Here is a 6,332-nt window from a genome sequence, read left to right as displayed (position 1 = left end):
AGTACAGCTTGTTATCTTCTTACATCAAACCACCTTTGGAAAGCCATAAACATATACATTCCAAGAACTATCTTTGAAATACCTGCACAAAAAACCCTGAAGCTTGGGACAGTGCCCCCCCCCCACTCCAAAATCATAGCCCCACTTTGGTATAGAGTCAGAAGTCGAGAAATAGACTGGGAAAATTAGCTAACAGCAGAAAAAGATTGTGACTATAGAGAATTACTGTGGTGACAGGGAAGATCAAAAACACAAACTCAGAGGAAGACAACAAAGTCAAAACTCCTATTTCCAAAGCCTCAAAGAAAAATATGAATTGGTCTCAGAGCATGGGAGAGCTCCAAACTGATGTTTAAAAGATCAAGTTAGAGCATAAGGGTGCTGGCTGGGAGAGGGGGTAGATTTCCTGAGGATTCCCAGGACCAGCCTCCCCCTCTACTCACTTCACCCCCTCCACCCCCTCTGCCCCAAACTGCAATGTACAATTGCATGGAAACATTTACTGGGAGCCCAAGGCAGCTGTATCAGGAGGTGTGACCCTGGGTTGCCTTGCTGTGCAAAGCCACCATCAGCCCCTACTTCACCAGATTTAGGTCTTTAGCTTGGGCACAGCTCATGAGTCTTTAATTGGTAGAGATCAAGAGTACAACCTCTGAGGAAATGGTGCCCGGGTAACCCTCATCCCCTCAGTCTCCCAGAGTCGGTAAGCCACGTGTTGTCTGCATCGACAAGACATTGATCACTATGGGGTCATTCCTGTGAGGGGTGCAAGGGCTTCTTTCAAAGAAGTAGCAAAATGAACATGGTGTACACATGTCACCGGGATAAGAACTATATCATCACCAAGGTGACCTGAATTATATGTCAGCACTGATGCCTACAGGAGTGTTTTGAATTTGGGATGACCAAGGAAGCTGTTCAGAATGACTGAAACAAGATGAAAAAGTTAGTCAAGGAAGAGAGTACTCCTGACAGCTGCGAGCTGAGCCCCCACTTGGAGGAGCTGATCACTAAGGTCAGTAGGTCCCATCAAGAGACCTTCCCCTCCATGTGCTAGCTGGGAAAACATGCAACAACCTCAAGTGCAGATCCCCAGGTGTAACCAGACCTTGGCCTATTGGACAAATTCAGTGAGATGAAACACCAAGTGTTTCATCAAGATTGTGGAGTTTGCCAAGAGGCTTCTAGGCTTCATAGGACTCGGCATCACCAATCAGATTACTCTGCTCAAGGCAGCTGGCCTGGATGCTCTGATTCTGCCGTCCTGCACTTGCTACAGCCCTGAACAGGACACGATGACTTTTTCTGATGGGATGCCCCTAACTTGGACACAGATGCACTACGCTGACTTTGGGCCTCTCATCGACTTTGGCCTTGCCTTTTCTGGGCAGCTATTGCCATTTGAAATGGGTGATGCGGAGACTAGATGGTTCAGTGCCATTTGACTCATCTGTGGAGACTGAATGGACCTAGAGGAACCAGAGAAGGAGGAAAAATTGGACTTTGGAGATTTGGATTGAATTCTTCAGTCATTTAAGTTTTCTCCATTAAGTTTTACCTATATGGCTCCATGAAAGTCAATTCACCTTTCTCAGGGAAGTCAATTGGCTTTTTATTCTCATCTATAAAATAGGACTATTGTACTATATGGCCATCACAGCCTTGTCTAGCACTAAATCTATGAGAATCTATGGAAAGATGTGAGTAAGAATCATACCGGAATAAAAAGAGTATGGCTTCCATCTGTTTGGGGAGAGGGAGATTTTACAATTATAAAATCTGTAATCCATCAAAGGATTAAATGTATATTTCTACACAGTCAGGTCAGTATTGGTGTAGTAACCCTGATAGAATAATATACCTATCCATGTAGATTTCTCACTTCTCAGGTGAGAGGTGTTGGCTTACTGGAAGCACTACGTCACTCAGTGTCTAGCTTACACTTGAGCCATAGCAACTATATGGAAGGAAGGAAGAAAGCAAGAAAAAAATCAAGTTCTCTCAAAAAAAGAAAGAAAAAGAAAATAGGATTTAAGTGAAATGGATCATTGTTAACACTTGAAAAAGAAGAAATCTGAAGGTCGACTGAGTTGCGCTGGGAGGTGCATCTTCAGGATACAGTTTTACCTGATGCTGGAAGCGCACTTGGGGAGGATGCTGCAATGAATTCCTTTTCAGTTGTGGTTTGGACTAAATATTTGCTGTTGTTGTTGCCATCATTTTTCAGTCATGCACAACACTTCATGACTCCATTTGGGGTTTTCTTAGCAGAGATACTAGAATGGCTCACATTTTCCTCCAGTTCATTTTACAGATGAGGAAATTGAGGCAATCAGGGTTAAGAGACTTACCCAGAGTCACACAGACAATAAGTGTATGACAGAGGATTTGAACTCAGGAAGATAAGTCCTACTGACTCCAGACCTGACACTGTTTCCACTGTGTCACCAACTGACTCTAAACAATGACTGACATACCTTCTAACTTTCAGACAGTTTAGTTCTGTTATTACAATTAAGATTTTTCATGTTTTTGGAGGGGTCAAAGCAAGGCAATTGGGGTTACGTGACTTGCCCAAGGTTATGCAACTAATAAGTGTGTCAAGTATTTCAGGCTGTATTTGAACTCAGATGAACTCACTGTGCCAACTAGCAGCCCTGACAATTAAGATTTTAATTTTATTCTTTACCTACTTAGGGAAGGTGGGGAGATGGGGATGCATTGCAGCCCTCATTTTCTAAAAGGGCTGCCCAAATCACTGGTATTACAAATTATTATAAGTATTTGAGAACAACTAGTTCTGCCATCTCTGGCCAAATAGAAGTAAGACTAATACCTCTTTTGGTATCAAATTTAAAAGACTTGAAATTAACTATCATATTCCAATAAGATGCCATGACAGAGTCTTATATTCTACAACACCAAAATGCCTAGATCTTTTGAATGATCCTAATATGACATCAACTCAAGGTTCTTCAAACTTTTGGGCATCTTCTCCAGTTAATAACCTTCCCAAAATATGTCATATGCTACTTAAAATAATGTCTATGCATTGTATGACCAAGGTAGGTTAGTGTAAGACTATGAATTAATTAATCCTTAATACCATGATGATACAGTCCATGACTTCTTTACCTATTTTGTTTGCCATACACACTGCCATATACCAAGTTTTCAGTCCACTAAGACCCCTAAATATTTTTAAGATGAAGTTTATTGAAATGATGATAACTCATATTGGGTTTGTGAAGAAGTTGCTGATTTTTTTAATTCACCCAAGATAGGAAATTTGAAGGAAAATATGATTTTGTTTGTGAGGCAAAGAGTTCTATTTTGGACAAATTTATGATGCTGAAAGGACAAATTCAAATTGTTTGTGAAAGTGCAGATGGAAGGAATAGAGTAAAGAAGGGTGAGGAGAAACAGGAGTTCTGCATGGCTCGTGCTTTCACCTCTTCCATTTCATGGAAAAAATGACTCTAAACAAACTTTGGAGCTACAGAATCCAAAAAATGACAGAGAGAAGCTAAACTCCTGCTGAAGACAGTCTGGCAGGCCAGCGGGAAAGGCCAAGCCCAGGCCCAGGTTTTAGCCTCAGGGTGGCCACAACCAGACACTGGCTGGAGGGACTTCAGATCACCAGCAACTGTGGTGGTTTCCAGAATTATCAACCCATAGATGTTAAGGACAAAGTGAGAGGTAAGTGCAGTATGGACTTTGGGAACTGGGAGTTCTGGAGTGTAGTACGGACTTTACCCCTTGGAGGGAGAACCATCTAAGGTACAGCGCCTATGCACCTACTGCTTCTTGCTGCATCAGAGCACCTAGCCTGCAGATGGTAGGGGGACCTAGAAAACAGTATGAGGGGTAAACAGTCTTGTTTTATACTACTTGGATCTAGATTTCAAGCTAGGGTGGAGGTCCTGGGATATGTGAACAGTTTGCCAGAGCATGTGGAGGCTTCTGAGAGGGCACCCAACTGATAGCTCTGAAAGCTGAGAAAATGCCAGCGACTGGGACAAAGCTCCCCTCTCTAATAGCAGAGTCCTACTGTGGCAAAAAGCTCAAAACTCAAGTAATTCAGTGGCAACATGAGCAAGCAAAGGAAGAAAAGTAAGCAGAGCAATCTGATATTAGACTCCTATTTTTGAGACAAAAAAGATCAAAGCATGGAAAAGGAGGAGGACAGCAAAGTCAGAACACCTGCAGGAAAAGATTTCAAGAAAAATATGAGCTGGTTGCAGGCCATAAAGGGGCTTAAGAAGGATTTTGAAAAACAAATAAGAGAAGTGGAGGAAAAATTAGGAAGAGAAATGGGAATGAGGTAACAAAATTATAAAATGAGAGTCAACAAAATAACTGAAGAAAATAACACCTTAAAAATAAATTAACTCGGGGGGGCGGAGTCAAGATGGCAGAGTAGAAGCACGACCTTCCCCAGGCTCCGGCTTCCACCTTCCCCAATCCATGTAAAAAGGGGACTCTAAACAAACTTTGGAGCTGCAGAACCCACAAAATGACACAGAGAAGCTAACTTCCAGCTGAGGACAGACCAGCAGGCCAGCAGGAATCGGCTACCACAGCGCTCTGGGAGCCGAGCCCTGCCCACACCAAGGCTTTAGCCCCTGGGCAGGCCTGACCAGCCACCTGCCTGAGGGACACCAGATCAGCAGCAACTGTGGCCGTTTCCAGATTTATCAATACATAGATGCGAAGGACAAGGTCAGAGGCCAGTGCAGTCTGGATTTTGGGACCCAGTAAGTGGGAGTGTGTGGCTTTTATCCCCGGGGTGAGAAACCCCTGAGACGCTGGCACAGCCAGCCAGCAGTGGCAGCTTCAGCTTCTGGCCTGCAGAGTGTAGGGGGACAAAGCACCAGTGTGAGGGGTAATCGCTCTTGCTTTAACCTGCTTGGATCTGGATTGCAGTCTAGGGTGGAGGTCCTGCGTTGTGGGTCCAGCTTGCCAGAGCGTGTGGAGACCTCAGAGAGGGCACCCATCTAATACCTCCGGCGGCTGAGAAAACCCCAGCATTTGGGACGAAAACTCCCCTGTCTGGTGGCAGAGTTCTACTGTGGCAAAAAGCCCAAAAGTCAAATAATTGAGTGGCAAAATGAGCAGGCAAAGGAAACAAAGCAGACAGAAGATTCCAACATTACACTCCTATTTTGGGTACAAGAAGGAGCAAGGTATGGAACAGGAGGAAAACAGTGAAGTCAGAACTCCTGCACCAAAAGCTTCAAAGGAAAATACAAGCTGGTTACAGGCCATAGAGGACCTTAAGAAGCAGATAAGAGAAGTGGAGGAAAAATTGGGAAGAGAAATGAGAGCAATGCAAGAAAATTATGAAATGAGAGTCAACAGCCTGACTGAAGAAAATAATACCTTAAAAAACAGACTGACTCAAATGGCAAAGGAAGCTCAAAAAGGCAATGAGGAGAAGAATGCCTTAAAAAAAGTCAAATTTGCCAGATGGAAAAAGAATCTCAAAAGCTCACTGAGGAGAATCATTGCTTCAGAAATAGATTGGAGCAAATAGAAGCTAATGACTTTATGAGAAATCAAGATGCTGTTAAACAGATCCAAACAAATGAAAGAATAGAAGGCAATGTGAAATATCTCATGGGAAAAACCACTGACCTGGAAAATAGATTCAGGAGAGATAATTTAAAAATTATTGGACTACCTGAAAGCCATGACCAAAGTAAGAACCTAGAAAGCATCCTCCAGGAAGTTCTCAAAAAAACTTGCCCCGATGTTTTAGTACCAGAGGGCAAAATAGAGGTTGAAAGAATCCACTGATCACCTCCTGAAAAGACCCCAAAAAGAAAACTCCTACGAATATTATAGCCAGGTTCTGGAATTCCCAGATTAAGGAGAGAATATTATAAGCAGCCAGGAAGAAACAATTTGAATATTGTGGAAACACAATCAGGATAACCCAGGATCTGGCAGCTTCTATACTGAAGGATCGAAGGGCTTGGAATGTGATATTCCTGAGGTCAAGGGACCTGGGACTAAAACCAAGAGTCACCTAACCAGCAAAAATGAGTATCATGTTTCAGGCAAAAATATGGTCATTCAGTGGAATAGAGGACTTTCAAGCATTCTTGCTGAAAAAACCAGAATTGAATAGAAAATTTGACATTCAGATACAAGAAGCAAGAGAAGCATGAGAAGGTAAACTGGAAAAAGAAATCATAAGGAACTTATCAAAGTTGAACTATTAACATTCCTACATGGAAAAACAATAATTGTAATTTATGAAACTTTTCTCAGTAGTTGAATGGATCAGAAATATATATATATATATATATATATATATATATATATAT

At 42.4% G+C, this 6,332-nt stretch overlaps 1 pseudogene; it reads left to right on the top strand.

The window, feature by feature from the left end:
- The first annotated feature begins 556 nt into the window (after positions 1-556).
- On the top strand, positions 557-1,520 carry LOC138165122 (retinoic acid receptor gamma pseudogene; annotated as a pseudogene).
- Positions 1,521-6,332: the final 4,812 nt, after the last annotated feature.

Source organism: Petaurus breviceps, unplaced genomic scaffold, assembly GCF_028583685.1.
Source record: "Petaurus breviceps papuanus isolate PSGF00001 unplaced genomic scaffold, PetGlider_PUasm1.0 208, whole genome shotgun sequence".
Taxonomy (NCBI): Eukaryota; Metazoa; Chordata; class Mammalia; order Diprotodontia; family Petauridae; genus Petaurus; species Petaurus breviceps.
The sequence above is the reverse complement of the archived record's forward strand: the minus strand, read 5'-3'. Positions and strand labels throughout refer to the sequence as shown.